The 23,153-nt window shown below is 39.9% G+C and overlaps 1 protein-coding gene and 1 long non-coding RNA gene across 7 annotated transcripts in view; both read right to left on the bottom strand.

The window, feature by feature from the left end:
* Window positions 1-23,153, bottom strand: part of alk (ALK receptor tyrosine kinase) — a 369,356-nt gene that overhangs the window by 138,792 nt on the left and 207,411 nt on the right. The gene's annotated exons all lie outside the window — the stretch shown is intronic.
* Window positions 18,165-22,701, bottom strand: LOC137200217 (uncharacterized). Its single transcript, XR_010931926.1, has 2 exons — window positions 19,544-22,701; window positions 18,165-18,835 (listed from the first exon to the last, which is right to left on the bottom strand). It is a non-coding gene; the product is annotated as an uncharacterized lncRNA (long non-coding RNA).

Genomic DNA, 23,153 nt, shown 5'->3' on the forward strand with positions numbered 1-23,153 from the left:
TGGGGTTTGCAGAGGTATTATGTGCATGTTGTTTGGTGTATTTTACAGTGAGTGTTTATGTTTATTTGTCATGTCAGCTTAGATGCAGGTAACTATGTAGTTTCACTTCAACTACCTTTTATATGTCTTTGCAATTGAAACATTTAATAAGTTTTCTGCCTTGCGCAAAGCGGATAGTCACACAAATAGTCTAACAAACTGAATGAAAACATAAACACATACAGATTCTGGATCACCACTATGGAGCAAACTTATGGCCCTAGTAGATTAGTAGACAGGGTATGAAATGCCACTGTGTGTGTGTGTGTGTATCTGTATCACATTTTCTTTTATTAATCATGATATTTCATTCTGCAGTGCAAAGATGCCCTCTAAAGAGAGGAGGTTAAAGCAAAAAAAAAAAGAGCTGCTTGAGGCTGCTAAAGGCAGTGGATCCCTGACCAGCTGGGTGACAAAGAACACAACAGGTAAGAATAACACAGTCTTTACACTGCAAAGATATTCAACTATAGACAACAACAATATTAAACACTGTATTGTCATGTATTAGTTCTTTAACGTTTTCTATCATTACTTAGGGTGGGTTTATTATTGATTAGGTGCAAAGGTTGTTAATTAAAGAATAGATTAATGTTGCAATAGCAAATTGTGCCTTGTTCCCAGATGGATAGCGAGTGGAAAGTGATAGACAGATGAGGAGATGGAAGGAGGGAAAGAGGAAGACATTGAACCAACAGAAAGTGTGCAGAGAACAGAAGCTCAGGAGAAGGAGACTGCAAGAGGCCATTCTCAAACCTACTTGGACTACAACACCCAACTGATCCTGCTCATGTCCTACAATTCAACATAAAGTATGATGAGCAGCAGCAACAACAACAACTGTACAATGTATCTCATCAGGTAAAACATCGGCTCCTTTTGCTTTGCATCACACTGATGATACTCAACATACCATGAAGTGATTATAATGTGGTAGAAATGCATCACTACAGATATATTGTTTTTAGCACCATGGCTGATCTGCATAACAGCTGGAGTTCATAGTGCTGTAAGAAGTGATAGAGAGGTAATAAACAAGAAGACAGAAAGCTCTGTTTGCTGGACGGTTTGATGTGTCATCACATTCACTTTATGGATGTTTCTGCTCTTGTTTCAAAATGGTATAAACTTTTTTTTTTTCTGAGAGATGTCAACAGATAAGTGAATGTTTGGATCGCTGCTTGTTTACTCATCATAGCGTCTGCTGTTATAATGACAGGCAATGATTGCAAATATCATTTTCATGATGGGGCTACGCAGACAGGAATATTTAAAATGCTATATGATGACAGTAGAGATCAGACAGCTGAATGTGATTTTCTGCTGCTGAATAAAACTGCTCTGATTTCATTATATTAAGTCTCAATTGTTAACTAAAAGAACACGTTACTGCTAGAACACACACACACACACACACACACGCAATAGAGAGCAAATCATAGCCCACATCCAATTTCATCAGGTGGGGGACAATGATATAGTTCCATGTTACATTCTGTTTGAATATGAGTTGCTATAAATTATGTTGGTGTCTGGTGTTTTAAAATCTTGCTCCATTTGCCCCTTTTTAACTTTGAGCACCTGCCCCTCTAAAGGTCTCTGCACGGCCCTGCTCTCTGATAATCAGCTTTGATTTAATATGATAAGGTGATTTATGTGGAGATTTCCACAGCCTTCCTACATGATATATTAGCCTACTTAAGCTGGAGTTATTAGGCTGCAGCTTTGTTTGTTGTGCAGTAGTGACTCCCAGGAATCTCAGCCAACTACACCGATCATTCAATGTTCATTTTAGTTATTTTTTAATTCCAAGGCACTCGGCAATATCAGGACCACGGATTTGACCGATTCACTTTTGTTTTTTTGTTGTGTGCACCTCAACAGCTGGAAGGTCTTATGTTGTTGTGACCTCGCTGAGCACTGACAAAAAGACCTTGATGTCAACAGCAACGAAGTACAAAAGAGCAGGAGAGTAGAGGGCACAGAGCACCGAGGTTCAGCAGGGCACTCCACTGAAAATAAAAGGATGTGGTTGCTGTGATGTGCTTGACTCAGGAGCCAGTATATAATGAGGACAATCATCTACCACCCCAACCTACAAACCCATGCATAATAATAAAATGTCAGCACTCCAAAGAAAACAATATCTATTATTGATTATTCAAAAACAGTTTCTCTTCAAATTAGGGCTTGGAAGTAAATTACTCGTCCAACAAGGATACTGGTATAAAAATAAACACATTTTGCTAAAATGTTTGGACTTCATCACACTCATGAATTCATTAAGTTCCATGGATAAAGATGCAGACGTATAACGACAGCTTCTGAGTACAGTAATGTTACTCTCACTTACAGATGTAATTTCTTAATTAGAAATCTGAATTTCTTCTCAATCAGCGTGTTTACATGCAGCAGATCAGTAACCAGATTGTTCCCCTACTCACAAACTTCATTTGGAAGTGTTGCTTGCTGATTTTAACTGTATTTGAGATGTGTGTGTCAGAGAAGGTGCAGGACAAGCAGACAGAGCTCTTCCTCACAGCGCAAAATGTGTGTGAATTGAACAAACAGTCAAATGCAAACCAACTTATTTAGATTTCCTGGAGGCTACTTTGAGTCAGTTTCAGTTTTAGTCTGACTTTGGATGGAATTATGCTAAATATGAAGACGCATCGCAGCGTGTAATTACCTAATCAGCCACTCTCTTCTGTTATTTTCCCCGTGTGAAGTCCTTTGTCAGGCCCATGAATCTTTCTACACTCCTTTCTGTCTAACAGTCTACCTACAGCCTGCGTTCAAACAACTTTATCTCACTCAAGTTTCTGTCAATCCGCACTAATTCTGGCTCCAAACTCTTCAAACATACTGCAACATGACCTGAAGAAACACCGCCTTCACCTCACCAACCTTATAACACTACCACTCTTCATTAATATACTCAACAACACGCTTGTGCAATCTTGTGATTGCTTCTAATTTTTACCATCTGCATATATGGATATTCTCACCAATGTTAATATATACCTGTTGTTTTGACACTATGTAATTAGCCACACTTGTAAAAAGATATTGCTGTTCATTGTTTTGGAATGATTGACGGTGCCATCTTGGCCAGGGGTGTCATTTATAACCGCTGCATACGCACAAAACAGGGTCTGATAGAGGTGTACGTCACTTCCTACGCAAAAGTTGTAATCATATAAAAACAAAGTTGACAGGAGAATGTGAGCGCTTGTACATAACCTCTGACCCATGTGTATGAAGACTGGCGATGCAGATGGTGAGATTGTATACTGATCCTCTAACACATTTAATTTCACTTCATATCACGTTAATTATAGATCCGCTGTATCATAAACGTTCAAACCCGCAGTGTTATTTGTACTTGTGCTGAGCTTTAACTATACACGGCACCTTTTAATCTTAAAAAACATAATCCAACTCAAATCTCAAATCTAAGTCCGCTCAACATTTCATCAGTGCTGTCTCACCCGGAGTGCAGAGGAGGTCGGTTGTAGAGCAACGCAGCAGCTGCTGAGATGAATGATGTCAGGATGTGACAGGTGGCAGGATTCAGGAAAGTCTGGCTTGACTTTCTCCCGATATTAACCCTGAATATACTGATTCCTTTTCCCCTCAAGCACGTTAACTAACTGATGAAATTATCATCATCTACTGTAGAAATCCAAGATGACATCAAATAACTTGAAAGAATTGCAGAACAGAGTGCTGATAGATTTTTAATAATGTCTTCTAATACTGTGCATATATCACAAAGTATGATTTTAATTAGTTTCCATATAGTGTTTGTGTGTAAAATCGCTGCAGTGAACATGACTGTGCTGTTAGACACATGGAGCACACTGGAGACACCGCGGCAGCTGCCACACACACCAGCACATCCTCACCACCTGCACTCATATATGGACGGTGTAAATTAGAGAAACACCTGTATGCTGGATTTTGGAATAAATATAAATGAAGTGAGTTTATTGTATTGTAGATATTGAGTGTGTGGTGTAAAAACTACTGGTTACACACATAACTTCAAGACTGTCTGTTGCAGTCCTTCCTCTTCAGCTGCCTGAGCGCAAGAGGCCCCGATACGCTGACTCTCGACACTGATTGGTCAGGCGTCTCGAGACAGACTGATTGGTCCGACAAGAAGGAACACATGTACATCAGTATTCATATATTGAATATATATTGAATGTGGGTGTGCAGAGGGTGGAATATGAGGCTGATCCATGTGTGCACATTTTCACTTGGACTGGTTTTATAAATCAGATTTTTTTTGGCGTGTGCCATTTTCAGCTTTTGTGCACATGTACACTTTTAGTACGGATCCTACACACGGTTTTATAAATGAGAGCCCAGGTCAGTATTATAAAAGTGAAGTTGTTCTAAATACTTTTCTAAATGAAGGGAATATAAATAAATGAATAAATATATACTTGTAAATAGAAGATTTGAAAGCTGGTTACACATGGGCATGGCAGAGAAATGTGTGTTTTCCAGGAGAAATCTACATTGGAACATCAGGTTTTCTCTAATCCCCTACTCTGATAACAGTAGTCACATTTCACGTTTACATGACATGATAAGATATCAGCTCACTGGAGAAAGTCAACTGTTACCTGGTAACTTAAGTGCATGTAAACACCTGGAGTCCAATAACAACCCAATACAATCTGTCACTTGTAATCACAAGGAAGAGATGGATTTTAAATTCAATATTTCATTATTACCATTTACTTATTTCATAATAGCAGCACCCACATGCACATAATTGTAGACTATTATACTGTTTTCATATTTTTGATACATAATCTTTAAGCAAATATGAGAAGGAAACCAGATTGTTCTACACTGTAAAGCAAAAGCAAACATTTTATATGTTGTATCATTATTAGTGCTTCACAGTAATAAGTAATTGGTTTTGTTTTTTGGAAGCAATGCTTTAGTACTGTGTAAGATACTTGATAAATACATTTTTATTGCAAAAGTTTATTTATTATCTCATAGCAGGAAACAACTTGTCAAGCGAGTGAGATAACAAACACGAAACTGTGAAACAGAACGCCTCTTCAAAAGGCACAGATGTCTGAAAGTTATTTTGACAGCCAATGAAATGACTCATCAATTCAGATAAAAACTAAATAAAAGCAGTTTGTCTTGTAGAAAAAGAGTTTGGCTTTCAAAAGGCTAAAAATTCTATCACTGCGGTGTAGATTTGTTGCTGTAATCCTCGCTGGAACAACAATGTTAATCTTAATTAAACTGATAATTATCCACAAGTTTAAACGTTGTAGATGTCACACTGTTGAGGTTTAACATTTGTTAGACAAATTCCTAAAAATAATAATAATAATGATAATAATCATTCTGTTGTATCGCACAAGCAAGTTACAGCCTTTGATATGTAAATGGTTTGACTCTCACTATCAAAGACACAGATCTCTGATGCAGTTAAATACTACATTAATAGATAAACTATTCCCCTACACCCCCCCCATCCCATCCCGCTGTATCAACTCTTCTCTCACTGATGCCTCAAGCGGCTTTCAGCTAGTCAGCACACAATTCATTAATCACTATCTTTGAAATATACTGAAGACAAAACAACAGATCAAAAGAACTGCTGGACCATGATTTTTATCCTTTAAATGCAAGTTGTCTTTAGCGTTTAGTGATTTTGTCTCTGCTGGGAGATTTAGCAATTACTCTGTGCCAAATAATAAATAAATTTCGGATTTCACTGCTACACTGCGCTGTATTTAACGATTCCATTGGTGTGAAGTAACGGTTTCATTCTTAAAGATATGTTCTTCTGTGCTGTCCACATAGTTTGCAGTTTTGGTACAATGTGCTTATATTGTGTATTTTAATAGTGTACACTCAACTGTAGTACACTTCCCTTTTTCTCCCCGACACCTCAAAAGTCATTGGTCATCCTATTTGATGTATATAGTAATAACTGTATCCATTTTTTACAAAAAAATATAAATATTTTGTCAGTAATAATGGTGTAAAATGTTTCATCTATATTGATGGTGCTATTTATTTAATATTTACAGATAAAATGTACGTGTCTCTGACTATAAAATAATCATATACAGTGTGGAGGAAGTGCTGGTGCCTACTTTTGTGTGTTATCTCTTACTGCATGAAAACTACCATACAGAGAGAAAACCAACACATCCATAGTGAAGGTGAAACTGAATGCTAGGACAGAGAAAAAACACTGACAATGAAGAAAAGACATTTTCTCCACAGCACAGTTGGACGTTTATGTGGAACAGGGGTCAAGTTGGTGATGTTGAGTCAAGAACCAAGATGCTACTAATAATTGCGAAGGACAAGCTAACACTAATGTTAATGACTTGTGGGTTATAGTTAAAACCACTGATGCTTCAGTCACTTTAAAAAGGGAAACTCTGAAGCTTGAAGTACTTTACAAAGTGATACTGTTTTATGGGGATCATACTTTACACTATGGTTAAATATGTTTCTGCTTGACTTCCACAGCCACAGCTGAGCAGCTCTAGGAGTTCTGCTGATACTACTCAGTGCTTTCTGACTGGACGGAACCAAGAAGCCTAAACAGAGAGCAGAGTTTTGTGTTAAATGGTTGGAAATGGGAGAGAGAGCTAAATCTGGAGAGTTCTCTATGTTTTTTGTCTTCAGTATGAAACAGTTCCACATAAAAACAGTCCACAGCGAGGTTTTGCATGCAGTGCTTTGTAGCTTTCACCAGACTGTTAATTGGGGTTACTATTCATGCTGAGCAGACCTGAGAGACAGCTTGTGAGATGGACACAGGGATGTGAGTTGAGGCAGTAGACTGTTAACACTGTGTCACGTTGCCGCTGCCGCACAAAGTAAACAAGCAGGTCAACAGAGAGCCTTAGCAGTGATTTAAAGAGGGTTAGTGGTGACTTCAGCCTGAGGGACAAAGTGTCTGTGCTCAGCGAGCTGACTGATTAGGTAGTCTTGTTTATAGATAAAAGCAGATACAAACGCTGCCAATGGCCCTTTCCCAAATGTGTGAACGATGCCTTGGGCCATCCACTGGGCTGACAGCCACCGCTGAGCTGTGTTGGTTTGCAACAGGTGCACAGGAGAAGTAAACATAAATGAGGATTTTCCTGTTAACGCAACACTAACAGACTGCTTCACTGATGCAAAGAGTAATTTAAGTGTTCTAAGTGGATAATTGGAAGTGGATGATTGTGTAATTTCTGTTTTTTTTTTTCCCTATGCTTATTATTTTCCATGAGAAGTCATAATTTGCATATATATTTATCTCAGTCAGAAGCTACAACTGACATTTACTGCCTAGATATACATCTTTTTAATGAGAACTATTATTACTTTCTCCAACACCACTACAGTATGCACATAATAGCTAGAAGCGGTTAAAAGAAATGGCTGGCGACATTGTGTGTGTGTGTGTGTGTGTGTGTGTGTGTGTGTGTGTGTGTGTGTAAAGACCATGGTGCAGGGTCATCTGTAACTCTGAGCCATGTAAGAGAAACAAGAACTGCAGCACATTTATTCATGCAGTTGCACGCTGAGCAGTACTAATAGTTGGGCACTTAGACATAACAACCAACTCTTCTACCCGTCCATACTTTACAACAAACCCACCTCTTTAGCTTCTATGCTATTTGCTGCATTCAGCCAGATTTGCTACACTGCATCTTATGTATCATGATGAATGAATTATCTTGAGGTATACTGTCAGTCAACTGTTCAAAATCAATAGAAATGTGTCTCTAACATGGCTCACAAGTAAAAAGAAGCTCACCTCTGCCATTTCAACTTTCTCAGTCAGCAGGAGTTTAGTGGACGACATGTAAACAGCTCAAAAAGAGTTGCTGTTGGATGAGGAGGTTCAGAGAATGAGATCTTCCACCTATAGACTTGTAAGTCAATATTTCACTGGTGTCACAAAAACTTTGTTAGACAAACAAAATCTATGAAAGTGCATCTTAACTATTAACCCTAAACACTCAGTGTCAATAGTCTAGTATCGCTGATAAAATCATCAATAGCAATTAACACAATAATTACCACTAATCCACCCTCATATAAAAGAGATGGTGTTTAAATGAAGTAGTTAATGAGGGTAAATTTGATTTTAATATGTTTATGTTCTCAATATGGAGCTAATTGCAGCTTGTGAACTCAACCAACAGCTTTTACATTTTCTTCTAAACCCAGTTTAATACAGAATGTAGGACTGCCCACTCATGATGAACAGAGGCATAAAAACATGACTGAGTAATATAAGTGAAGCAAAAACACCTATCCTTGTGTTGAGTACGTGTAAAAAATATATCTATAAATGAGAAAAAGCAACTAACGCAGTGGAGTGGAACTATTTAAGCAGAGTGCTCTGACAGAAAGTCAAACAGTAAGCATTTCTATTCATTCAGAAGGTCATCAAAATGCTTGAACATCCTCTCACTCCCTCAGAGATGAACTCAGAACAAACTCTGAAGTGTGTTCAAATAGTGTGGCCAAAAACACTCATTAAAAGAACTGTACTACATGGCTCACAAACTGACTGGACACTGATAAAAGACAAAAAGAAAAAAAAACAAAAAAAAACTTTCAGAGGTATGTTGAAGATATGGGCGGGATCGGTTTGTGCAAGTTACACGGTCTTTCCTGGCAAGTAGGCTCAAGTTCCAACAGCTGAGGGAAACATATAAAGAACTGGGACACATACACCTTTGTAGTCGAGACAAAAAGGAATGAATACATAAATTAGTAGATCCTCTGAGTGGAAAAAAAAAAGCACCCGAGTGTGCACGGAAAAAAAAAAAATCCCTATCGGCAACAGATATTCATCCATTGAAACTAGCAATCATGAAGTCTGTAGGAAGACAGATAAGATAGCTTGTTGATTACTCCCCAAGCAAATGCCGATAGTATCTCCTGGAGAGAATTCCTTACGGCTAGGATATTATCTGATTATAGAACATTAGAAGAAGATGTGTGTTATATGTCCATTAAGGGCTTTTTCCATTTTTCTTCCGCTCTTGTCTTTCTTATCCCCCCTCCCCCTGAAACCATCCTCATGTGTGAGAGAAAAACAGAGAAGGCTTTAATAATGATGTGAAAAAGCACGCAGTCTGCATTCTGTATGCATGTTTAATTAATTTACCCAGATTAGAATGAATGTGTTTGTGTTTGCATGCGCTCACGTTTACGAGAGGACCACAGTTCCACCTGAAGGCTGTTTTGCTCATCTGTGTTGGTTTATGAGTGCGTGTTATGGTCTATGATGGCCGAGGAGGGACTGGCTATAGACTGAGGGCCAGCCAGCCCGCAGCCTCTCAGCTAGGTAAAAGGAGAGCTGATGGATCGCAGTCCACAGGGGGAAAGTCAACACTTCCTTCCCCTGCCAACACCTCCTGCCTGGCCTGCTCGCAGGGAGAAATCCCAAAGCTGCTCTCAACAAGAGGCCTGGAAGCGCTACGCCAGGGCTGGAGCCAAGAACCACACGCAGGATAAAGCAGGTAGAGTATCTGTGAGCGCGCACTGCTGTGTGTAGCAGCCTGTGTGGACTCCGTTCAAATGATAGAGTGTGACTATTACCAGTGTGCCTGGGTGGAAAGATGCAGTGCAATGAAATCAGAATTTAAAACATATGCAGAATGTTAAAATGACTGAAAAAGTGGGTTACACTTTCAATCAGCAGAAAAATCCATTACTGTTCTAACCTGGCACCAGGTTTTTGTTGTTCTTTTCCACCCAAACATAATGAACAATTATTCAATAGTGATTACTGTGAGTGAAATCTAATGAGAATTCAACAGCAGAGTGTTTAAGGGTTAAACTATGGGGCAAAATGTTCTTCATGGCAGCCTTGTTGGTTTGGGAACATAAAGTGGAGCTGAATATGATGACATTAGACAAAGAAATGGAAAGTGTAGCTACATTTCCATTGAAAGTCTATAGAGGTTTGTCTTGTCTAACGCTGTATGAGCAGAGAACTAACTGTGGAGAACTTTAGACTCTTTCACACATCTGTGCACGCTTATGTTTTCACTGTTGGAAACTGAAGTCATTATAAAATCAAGGTTATTGGCAGTAAAAGGATCAATACTGTAAGTGGTATACTAGTCAATGCAAGAATCAACTGTATTTTCTTCCTGTGTTGTTACTCATACTGAAATTAAAAACTAATTTCTCTCTAGGAGGCATTATGAATGAAGATAATAGAAAACAGGCAGCTACAGTTTACCTAAAGGACACAATCTTTCTTTATTGTGGAAACATGCGGTAGTCTGTTGCTCTGAAACAGAAGCCACATTGTTGCTACAGAGCGGTAATGTTAGCATCGAGCTTTGCTTGTGTGACTAAAAACAACAAACACAGACTCATGAAACCACCAGAGGCTGCAGTTGTTACATGCTGGTCCATGGTGGACTAGTGGTAGTCTGCAGCTCTGCATGCTTCACTCTGCAGGCTGGCCCACTCAGTATCCTTGAAAACACACGACTTCATATCCTGGCATCAGACGGGTAAAAAGAGGAGGCACTTACAAGTCCTGTGGGCACTAATCAGCGGCTATGGTTCCGTAGGCTGAAAACATTAAAGGACGGGAGGAGAAAAATAAACAGAGGCTGGTTCAGCAGGCTGGTTCTTGTCAGTGGTACAAGAGGCGAGTGCAAAAGTGAAACAGCTGAAATAGTGACAAGAATCCACTAAAACTTTACTGTGTCTCAGTCCTAAAGGGTTAAAGCCTGCTTCCAGGGGAGTGAGTGAGAAAAAAACGGATAAAATCCAAGGACAGACCTACTGTGACACATCGTAATAGCTGTTTTTTTGTCACGATATCACAGCAACATTTAATTTGTAGATATTAAAGGACTAACTAGTTGGAGCTCAGTGCAGTGCAGATCTACCAGCTCCACATGCTGGATTTCCACCAAAGCTTCATAGTTTCTTTCTTGCCCCATTAACATCTTATGCACATCAGCGCTGCATTTTACATGCACACAATGACTACATTCACATCCACAAAACATTTCATTTCTTGCCCTTATTCTGAAAAGGAAAATATTCCTACTAAGCTGTTTAAATGGCTAATGAAAATGATTATCCACTAATAGTCCTGTTTACATGCAGCTGCACATCGGATCAAATAAGGGTTTTTTCAAAGTTTTCCACCGGTGGAGGACTTTTTCAACCATGCGAACACAGCCTCCCTCTTTCATTTGTTCAACCACCTTCTTGAAAAGGTCGTCATTGTGATATTTGCACATATCCAAGAACCTGTTGATATTCAAGTCTTTCAAAATGGTTTAAAGTAGGAGTGTTTGTCCTTCCAACCAGAAATGTGGGCTTTTCCTTTGGGCATGCATCTCTACCAGAGGAGGCTGCTTCATAGAGGCAGAGAAGGTTGGTCATCTATTTTTGAGGCAAGAGGGAGATCAAAATATAAAAAAAGAGTAATTGATTGAAGTAAAAAATTAACAAATCTCTGTATCATTTCTAAAATAATTGTTCTCTCTTCTTTGGAAAAAATCCATTATAGAAATTCTGATTAAAATGTTTCAACAGCAACACCTGCAGGGCAGGCAGGAGGGGAAAGGACAGTGTGTGTGTGTGAAGCGTGAGAGGAGAGCAGAGGAGGACGGGCTCCTGCATGCAAAATGACAACATGTAAAACACTGCTGCAAGGGAGGACAACTTCTCTAACCAATCAACAACCAGAATACAATATTGACATCATGTTGGTCCAATGACAGTTTCCAAAGTTCATCTTCAACTCTCTACCACTGTACGTGGTGAAGTGATAGATAGATTCATACAGTAGAGAAATCATAATGTACAAATTGCAAACTACTGTTAAACACAACACTAAAAATTCCCCTTTTTTTAAATTGAGCAGTAGATAGCTACTTGTGTTAGCCAGCGCAACAGTGAGCTTGTTGTAGTAGCCCTGAAGGACTGTTAAGGACTGTTACAGTGAGAATGGATTTTGTTGAAGATTGTTGCAGCTCAACAGGGACAAGAGAGAGGGAGGCTCCGACGGCTGCTTGGGTTGGTGCTTGGGCTGAAAGCTGGGAACCAGGGGCTGAGTCTTTCCTACTTCCATCTCTGATGGTTAAATGTCTCTGTGGCTGTTGTGTGAGTTTATCTCCTTAACAAGAATGCAGCAGAGATCATATAACGTGCTGCAGGTAGTTTGCCTGGTCATTGAAGCTGCTGATGAGTTACAGTGAGCTGTCTGGACTCATGGAAAGAGTCTTTCTAGTATTCAGCACTGATCTGCACCTCTATCAGATTATAAGCACTGTGGTACTTTATATATTTATGTGTACTAAGAAAACACATAAGAAACGTGTAAATCATGTGATATGTTGTCTGTTATTGATGAGAACATAAATCTGACCAGCAAGAGGCCATGTGTCAAAAACTGCAGTAAAAACCCCAACTGAGACGCATATTATGTCCGAAGATGCTCCTAAAACCCAAATAATATCAGCATTTCCCACATGTCTTAATCGGAATATGCTACATTCGGAATACGGCCTAATTTGGAATATCCAAATGGAATATACTTTTTACATTACCCATATTAAATTCAGAATATTGTCATATTCTGAGTAATAGTGGAATATCAGTGTGCATGTACTGTAAACAAAGTCATTGTGACTGCACCTGAAACAGGACATCAGATACAAATGCTCCAATTCTAGCCAAGACTTTCAGAGTGTAGTGATGTTAAATGGCCAATAATCTGAAATAGATTTTAATCATTTTGTCCTTCCCAGACCCAAATCTCTTTAACAATAGTTTTGCAAAAAAAAAAAAAAAATCAACCTAATTTTGACTACTAATTCAGACAAAATGAGGTGAGAGTTACATACTAACTACAGGGGATGATGGTGGTAGCTGTGCTTTTCATTCCAACTGCAAAACAAAGGAAAGAGATTTTTCTGTTTGTTTAAATTAGATGGTTAATTTGTCTCTATTGTGAAATGTTCATTTAATTTGGTCCATTACAATCCCCTTTACTATTGTGCCAGTATTTTGACTGCATGTGTACAGGGAGTTAATTCCTATTGATGCTGTTGAGATAACAGTAAAGTCTGTTAAATGTCACAGTGTCTCTTGATATTAGCTGAGTCTTTAAGTCAAAATTGTGGTTTTCTGGCATTCTTGCTTGTAAGTCTGTCAGTGCTTTAGTTACACTGCTTGCAGTTTGACAAAAGCCCACCAACACTATCCCAGGGGGTGTGAGACTGCCGATACCGTTCAGCACTTGCTGGTGCTGAGAAAGACAGTGAGGAGACTGCGGTAATTTAGTGCTAGCCACTGTCACAGAGTGAAATCAACTGCAAGAGCGCCAGTCATGCTCAACAAGTCCCTGTGTTTATTATCAGATGGCAGCCATCACTTCACGCTACGGGTGACAGATTCTCTGCCACAGAAACACATGGGGTGGCACGCTGAGAGAGGTGTGTGGGCTTGCGGCACGCATAAAGATACACACATTAACACTCACACACACTAACACAAATCACTCTCTTTTCCTTTCACTTGGATTTACACTCAGTCCATTTCTTTTAGACTTCCAGTTGGAGCAAACAGTAAACACTCAGCTTGTGCTCACATCCTCAACACAGCTCCTCAGAGAGCAGCGGACTGGTCGAGGGGTCGTCAGTCTGAGCTGGTGTTTGCACACAAAAATTGGTTGTGGTGATGTTCTCTAGTGAGGCTCGGACTATTTAATAACCGAACTATCGCAGAAATACGTACAGGCAAACACACACACACTCAAACACATCACTGATAGTGCAGATTCTGGAAGCTTGCTTTCAATTTAACTAAAATAAAAGGCTCTGAAAACACATACACACACACACACATTCACTTCCTAATGCTCACCCGCCCATTTGTGCATGTGTGGAGCCCAAAGCATCCTCACACACACACACACACATACACACACACAGCAAAAGCTAATTTAATTAGCTATCCTGCCAAACAGGCGCTTCTTTTAATTACTTGTGGCTGCACCCAGCAAAGTCTCTCACAGTTTGCAGAATAAGAAACCCACCATGGATTTCCTGAACTAATGACTGTGGCATATATATCGACTATAATGGAACACTGTTGAAGAATAAGAGCAGTCTAAAGCAGCCTCCATCTTTCCAGACAATTTGGTCCAGGAGATATGAAGTACATAACAGCACACGAACGCACCATTCCCTCTGAATGAAGTCAACTTATTAGAACATACTTACTGTGCTGGAGAGGACAGGATTTTTAGCTAGCTGCCTTTTTGTGTCAATAGATCAAAGCAACGAGCAGATATTAGAAATAAAACAGTGGGAATAGAGTCCGGCAGAAATCTAAAAAAAACTATCAGTTTTGTCATCAAGCCTTGTAACACAAGCCGGCCAAATTACAGACCCAAACAGGTTCCGCATGATATGCCAGAACGAACAATGATTACAGTTCGACTACCCCAGTGATGGTTATTCTGGTGGAGTATATTGATTCCCCCTTTACCTTGTCAGGACCAGCCACCAATGCACTTAGTGTGACTGAGTGCCTGCAGCTTATACTCACACACACACTACCACGGCTCGAGGTTGAAGCCAATGTAGAAGTACCCTAAAGTGCCAACGACAGCCGCTAGATGCTGGCTCCAAAAAAATTCCCGGTTCTAATTGACTCCCATTCAAAAAGTGTCAACTTCTCTCCTGAAATAATTCCCATCATTTCTTTCAACGAGTCATTATGGTCTCAATCGCTAAATTCAGGCTAAACTCAGGCTGGTGGTCATTTTGGGAATTGTTGCTGCATTAATAAGATTTGAAGACATGTAATAGCTTTGATGTCTGCCGTGTGGGTGTCCATTGACAGTTGTTACTGACTGTTTGCTCACCTGCTGCTCTTCTCGGCTCCAGGACTCACACTGAGGTACTGTAGAGTGTGAAAGGCAACACCCTGCACTCCTTATTTGGAAGGTCCTGGCTCCAAACCGTAAAGATGGCACCGAACTGGGCTTCAAACCGGCTCCAATGCAAACTAATGGGTGATGTCACACCCTGCTATGTCCATCTTTATACAATCTATGTATACAATCTTAAATGTAATTAGCTTAAATTGATGTGTAAATATTCAGCCGTGAATGAATATGGCATATGCCTAGAATATAGGACGGGGGTAGAAAAGCACTGCCCAGAGCTACAAAGAGTTCATCAACATGGCTCATAAACAAGGCACTGGCCTTTTTTTGTAATATATTCTGTCTTTACAGGAGGCTATATATTTCTTTATACACTAGCAGTGAGCCAAGCCTAACCCTGGAGGCCTAAATCCATCTGTGTTGCTCTCTGTTTTAATGTGCTCCTCTGAGAGCCACTCATTCCTCTCTCCCTCTCTGCATCTTTGCTGCTATCGGTCCATTTCTGTTTGTGGGAAAGAGAGGATGTGATTGCCATGGTAACCAAAGCCTACTTCCACTAGCATGGACACTGTTGGGTTGCAACCAGAAAGAACAATTCAACACATCCACAAAGCCCAGAGTGTATTAGAGGGCAAAGGTCAGATCACGTTATAAAAAGCGGACAAGCCCTCCAATGTCAATGCATTGAATCTCTGCGAATTGATTTCTATTCTATAAACGTTCTTTAACCTCCCGGTCCTGATGCAAAGCAGCCACGGTTAAAGTAATCTAGCTGTGCAAATACTGAGAACAATAAAGCTGTTTATAGTTATCAGGAAATGCAAAGTATTATTTTTCTCGGAGGTTTAAGTGCTGCATTTGATTGGTGGGCCGCTTATTTCTGTTGCTCTGTTTGCCAGTCACGCAGAACAATTCCTCAGCTGAGTAATTTCTGGGAAATAGAGAAAGATGTTAATTTATTTGAATTACCCAAGCCCAGGAAGAGTCAGAGCAGGAGTGTTTTTCAATGTCTGTTGGTAGTATGTTGAAGAAAAAAAAAATACTGATCCCTGACATGAGAGATCTGCTAAAGTGTGAATTTAATACTTGCTACTCTTATTTCTTTCAGTGGATACACATATTGCATCTCACAGCTTTCTCATTTTCATTCAGGCACAAAAATTATGTTTCCAGAGATTCCAGTGAGAAACATGTTAATTAACCTTCGACTCCAATTTCAATTGGTGCATTAACACTTTATATTGTTACGTTACCTCCGTTTTGCCAGTTGGTGCCTCATATCATACCCATTACAATTGGGCTGTAATGTAATTAATTAAATAACTCCACTCCAGTGACTAGGGGCCATCATGAAATAGCTGTAGTTTGCATACCATAGGTGGTCATTAAAGCTTCAACTATGCGCTCAAAAAGGAATTAATTTTATTTGGAGCAACCGCATAATTCACTGAGCAAAAAGGCAACCTGCTTGATTTTCCATCAGATCTTTTCTGGCGCTACCGCCTGCCATTTTTGGAACGATACCGTATTTTTGCAGGCACTATTACACCTTTGGCTTGGGGCAGTAGCTCAGCTTGGCTCCAGACACTGACTGGTAGAGGAGATGCAACAAGCAGGGCATAGATCTCTCCTCTCCCTTTGGCATCCAAGCCTGTGGTATTTCCAAACAGTTACACTGTCAGTCTGGCATTTAGCACATCGGTTGATGGACACTAATAGGGGCTTGGCTGCTCTTCTATTACCCTAAAGAACCCTTTGCCAGCAAGTATATGATCAGTTACCTGATCAAGGGTGCCTAACTTCACGCCTGATTGATCCAAGAAGGCTTAAGGCACATCTGTAACAGCTGTTTTATCATATTTGGAAGCCATGATTAAGATTTGCCTGGTATTTTCGACAGCATTTTCAGCTCAAAAATAACCATCACTATGTTCTTTGGCCACACTCTGTATAGATTCATGCAAAGGTTGTGCACACATGTGCTGTATGGGTGTTTGCTACAATATGTGTCTTTAGTGAGGCCCTGGTCCTACGAAGCAATGCAACTGCATCCACAAACAAAACTGGCTAATTCATTGTTTTCATTTCAAAACAACCAAAATTAATGGTTTTCTGTTTTCACACCCCTTCACCCAGTATGAGCTGGAATATGCTTCAGCCCCTTGCAACACTGGAAAGGATAAGCAGGTATGGATGGACAGCTAAAACTACTTGGTAAGGTAAAGATTGTCTTTACAGTTAAGTGAAATCAACCTAACCTAAACCAAGTGGTTTTTGTGGCTAAACCTAACCAAACACTACCCATAGCGTTACTGCATCATGTAACCAATTCATTTTTGTGAAACAGTGATTTTTAATGGTTTTTGGAAGGCACAGACAAATAATGACTTCTTATGAATTAAAAGTCAATAGGGACATCAGATGAGATCAAATGCTTCTGTGTTGTTCTGAAGTGCAGGACAAACAGCATATTTTGTTGTTTAATTTGAGGACTTGTTGGTAGAAATGTATGAGCTTGGGGTTGAGTTCCACAAACAAAAAAGGAAGCCAGAAAGTATTAAGAGATGGTGTATCCTATTGATGGTTTTGGTCTTTTCATGGGATTCGTTGGCAATGAGAAACATTAAATATCACCAGGTTTGTGACCAGGTTTAATAGGGTGACCATATTTTCAAACCCCCAAACCGGGACCCTTAGGTGTACCACACGTTCATGCAGGCGCATATATATGCACTCATGCACACATCACTGGCATTTTCAACAGGACATGAGGGGAATTATTTCAACGCTTAGCACACCTACTGAGCGCAACTTTCAACACCATGGAGAGCACCGCAGTAGACAAAAAATTATATTTTGTCTCCCAAAATCGACCAAAACATAGTAAGAAAGCTGTATAATAACACTAATTAACACAAAAAACAAGGATTGCATTGGTGTAAGAGAACAATTTTATTGATTGTCAGACAACTTGCCTTTTAAACCAAAACACAAGGAATTTGTTGGTGTGCAGGCTGCCGGCTAAAATGCTTTTTTTTTTTTTGACAAAACAATGTACAAATCTCTCTCTGGTCTATAAATAATTATAAACATAAAAATAAATAAAAATATACACCTATTAATAACGTTATAGGCAACATTTTCACAACACAATGCCAGTTTTTTGTTTTTTTTTACAAAGATTAAAATGTCAAAACATTAAATAACTATTGCAACTCAATAATAACAAAAACTGAGAAAGGAAGATACTTTTGAGAAGAATGCTTGTTTGAGGAGTGGATCTTCTCTAGGAGATTGTGGTTTCCCAGGAACTTTTCATGGAACTCTGCACAGCTATCATCAAAGTTCACTCGTGTAATGAGTAGTGCTTTCAGAGCTGGTTCCTCTCATCTGTCCAGGTGTTATTCATAATGGAAAAGATCCACAGAGGCATTTGTTCCAGGTAAACACATGTTAAACTGACAGATTACACCAGTGTTTTTAAGTGGAACACCCCTGGTCTGGATATGAGCAAACATCTCCGCCCAGCACTCGTCTGCTCGTTTCCCATCTGTGTTCCACTGCGCGACCTTCTCAGCTGTGTACGTCTTCACTGAAGTTGTTTTGTTGAACAGCTGGCCTTCGTCAATGTTGCTCTGTCGCAGCTTTGAGGTTAGTGTACAGAGCACTCAACCTCATCCCACTGCGGAACACTGTTCAGCAGGGTCCAGGAAAGAACCTTTAGTTCAGGGAATGTTGTCCCCTATTCCTTTAAGTATGAGACACAACATAGGAGTCATAGAAGGCTTGGACACCATTGCAGAAAACCTCCACTTTCCATGGATCATCAAGAGTGGTCAGGAGATTTTTCACCTATAATAATAGCAAAATAAGAAATACATTAATCAACAGGCCTGGCACCACAAGGGTTAGGGTATTAAAGGGGCTAAGCCCCCTCAGTTGTATGTAGTATTTTGCTCCCTCTGTTTAAGCTTTATGTATGTATAGAAAAATAGCAAAAACAACAAAAGTATTGGCCAAGATTATATAAGATAACACTATCATCTGTCATAAAGCAAAAGAAATTCTCATTTGACAGGCTCACGATACATGTGACCTTCGCTTAGCTGTTGTTTCAGGACAATGGACAGCCCTGTTGGTTTGTTGTGTAGGGGTTGCATGTGTAGTTGCGCTGTCCATAGTACTGAAACGGAGCAGAGGGGATTGACAGACTGAACAAGTGTTCAAGACTTGTTCTTGAAACTTTCATGCCAATAAAGACTTTGAATGAAATTGAATTGAGAGAGAGAGAGAGAGCTGCAAGCTGCATACAGCTGTCTCTACGTGCCTCCCCCTGCTGATATTGAATCATTCATAAATTCAAAAAATGTTTAGCGCTCTGCTAGTGGTACATTCCTATGCGAGTACTCTGATTAATAAAAGTATTTTTTGATTTTGAAAGCCAGCCATCATAATAATTATAATAATAACAATAATAATAACACATAGGCTAATTGATTTACCAATTGTCTGCCCTTTGCCTGTATAAACCAGTATAAATTATAATTTAGCTAAACTCACCTTCAATCCTATGAAGAGGCCCTTCTCTCCACCATCTTCTACTGGAGATTATTGAGGTAGCAAGCAGAATGAACAGCAATGCCCTTCTGTTTCTCCCTCATCTTTATGGTGTCATTGAAGACTGTAAGTTTGTTGTGTTTGAACCACATCCAGGCCTCACACACAGGGTCTTTGAGGAACTGCACAGTGGGGACTTTCTCCTGGGAGCTGAAATAAGACTGTGGGGATGGATAAAGCTTCAGCACTGCAGGTCCGGGTGACAGCCAATGGGTTTTGCTTGTTCCCAGGAGAGTTGCGTGCTCGAGGTTGACAAAAGGTACGGAATTCTTTCAGCTCTTCTGTGCAGACATTGGAGATATGAAAGAATCCAACAATCCTTACAACAAAGCTTTCAATGTTGCATGGGAGAGTATCTGCTGCGGTCTGTATTGTGATGTGCACTATGTGCATCATGCAGTCTACTCCAACGAGGTCGTTGGTGATGGCCTTGTTTAATTTACAGAAGATGTTTTCCTCTCTCCTCACCTTCCCTCTGAAATTGGCGTTGGTGTTGTCGGCACAAGAGCCCACAACTTTGTCCATCAGGTTAAATGCATGGAGGCTACGGTGGACTTCATTGAAGAGAATTGTTGACGTCTCACCTGGGATTAATGTGAAGTTGAGGATCTTGACGTTCACCCCCTCAATTGGTTTGAAGTACTGGATAACTATCGGAATAAGCTTCACCACCTTGTGGTTTGAAACACTGTTCGCAAACTGACAGGTTCTGTCAGAAAGAACCACAAGTGCATGTGCAAGCATCATAGGCTAACAACATCCTTGACAACAACATTGATTGACAAACATACAGACAATTAAGTGTTGAATTCATAAGTGTGGTGCATTGTTTATGTTTTTATATTGGGCTGGGTAATAATGAGTGGGACAGAACATAATAAATGTCTATGTTAAGTGCTGAAAACAAGTATTATATTATATGCATTATTTTAATTGTGGTGAAAGCCGGGACCATTTGGTGGTTGAAACTTGGACAGTCCTGGACAAACTGGGACATCTGGTCACCGTAAGGTTTAATGATGCTGACGCTTTATATTTTAGGCAAAACTCTGAAACTGTTGTTCCACTGTAGCAGCATTGGCACAGATAATGTGCGTAGTACCACTAGGTTAATAGATCATCTGAAAGCTGCAGTGATTGTGCAACACTGTAGCGTATGTGATTAGTGTGTGGTGTGTGTGATTGGCTGGGATGAATGCAGTTTCATACTCAGTGAAATACTAAGAAAAAGAACTATGTTAGATGTTTAAAATGGATTTGATCAGGATTAGGATGTGAGGTTTCTGGCAAAGAAAACTTTTGCTTCACCAACTGAGCTTATGGGAAAAGTGCAGTAATCAGGTTCATACAAACTTTACTTGTCTTCTGCAACAACACCCACACAGTACAATTCTGAAGTGTTGGAACCCACCTACCAAACTGACAAGATTGATTTGTACCAACTTCTGGCTGATGCTAAAAATGGACGAACTCCAACCTCGTCAGCTAAAGTGTACCCATGACTTAAGTTTGTGACTTCAGCAACTTCAAATTTCACCTTTAGCTCACACAGTGTGGAGAACTGCATCACTGTGTAAAACAGACATAATATTTCTGCAGGAGGCCAATAGGCTAGTTGATCAATACTGGTGACTCATTGATTACTTGGCCATTCCTTTTCTCGTCCACTAAAATTCGCCACCAAATGAAATTCTAAAATAAAAGATTGCTTCATGGAAAAAGTTCAAAAACACTCAGAATCAAGAGTGTGCAGTTTTCAAATTCATCATTACAGTAGTCTGTATCACTGATGAGCATCACTTCAAGTTGAAAGGAGGATCTAATCAGTGAAATCAGCTGCTGTTTGGCTGGAATTACATTCTGAAGATGACAAAGACTCAGTGGTGGAAGGGCAGCAGGGTTGTGTGCGCCTGCAGGACTTGAAGTGTGCACTGATTCTGCGTGCAGTGATCCAGCAGGGGAGGGAAACAACAAGACTGGAGTTACAATGTTTAACACTTTTATTTACACTGCATACTGTGCAGTATGTGCTTCATATGCCCCGCTCCCCACACAGTTCATGCTTGTATCCACAGTACTCACGGTCACAGAGCATTTTTACTCAATATTACCCTTTAGCAACCAACCTACGGACTGACATGGACCGAGTCTTTTTCATTTTGTTCCGTCCAGCATCTGTTTCACCCAGTTGGCATTGCTGAACTTTGGATGATGAAATGCAGATTATCATTTACACATTTCAGCCAGTTTTGATTATAATAAAACTCTGCCTTAGACATCCCAGAATGCAGCTGAAAACCTTTTGACCAGAACCTCTGAAAAAGGTCTGTTATGACACCAATCTCTGATCAGGGTTTCATGGTATTCTCATTTTTAAAAACTTAAGACTGTGCCTTTGAGGTTGTGGTTCCTAAACTTCAAAATGCACTGCCTTTGGCCTGTAGATCTGTGGGTGTGAGTCTTTTAGTGTTTTGCTTTTATCTGATACTGTTAATATCTAATATATGTGGATCCCTTTGAGACATCTGCTCGAGAAAGGTCCAAAATAAATACATTTTAACAATATATGGTAGAAGAAGACAGAGAACATACAGTATTAATATGATAATTCAACATATTCGAAGCTGGAGAATTTAGTCATTGAAATAAACAATGATTACTAAACAGAAGGTGCAACTTTTACAGTATGTTTTTGTCACTTCGTTACATAATATAAGATTTAACAAATAAATCCACCCTTTTTTGTTTTATCTTATTTTCTATACATAGATGTTCATAAGTGCCTCTCTATTTCCCTCAAATGTTAGATGTAAGTAGGGCACCGACTGTTATCTGCCAAAGATGTCTTCACTCTCCATCACTGTCTTATATACCCTATCCCCCTCTTATTTCTGGCATCTATCTTTCTCTGTGCCACATATTATCTTGAAATCTCTCTCCTTCTAACATCTTTTTACTCCACCAGTGCCTGTGACAATTTTTCCTACACTCTTTCCCATCTATGTGTCTCATTTGTCTCTTACTCTCTCTTATTTCAACACCTCCTTTTTCGCTCCATCTCCCAAAGCCTCCAATCTCTGTTTGTGTCCAATCTCTTTTTGCATCATTTCCAGACCCCCCCCCCCCCCCCCTCCCCCCACCTCTCTCTCCTTCTCTGTCTCCTTCTCTGTCTCACACAACTTATGTTTCTGTCACCGCTGGCCATCTTGTCGATCTCTCCTTGTCTTCCCACCCTCTCACTTCCATTTCTTTTCCCTTCCCTACTGTTAACCAACCCAGCATTGCGGACAGCTCTTGCTGTGTTTCTGCCTTTGAAGAAAGGGGAAAAAAAAGGAGCCCTCACTGGTATCGAAGAGATTTCTGTCTTCTGTCAAGAGCAGCACTACACGCCGGAGGCACTTTTATTTCAAAGACTGAAGCAACACAATCATAAGCAGCATAAGAAAGCAGCGCAGTCTGACACATGCAGACAGAGTTTCAAGGGGGGAAAAAGGTGCTCAAGACTAAAACTGTTTGACATCTCTGCATGGTTGCCCATTAGACTGGTTGATGA

The sequence above is a fragment of the Thunnus thynnus genome, chromosome 16 (assembly GCF_963924715.1).
Source record: "Thunnus thynnus chromosome 16, fThuThy2.1, whole genome shotgun sequence".
Lineage (NCBI taxonomy): Eukaryota > Metazoa > Chordata > Actinopteri > Scombriformes > Scombridae > Thunnus > Thunnus thynnus.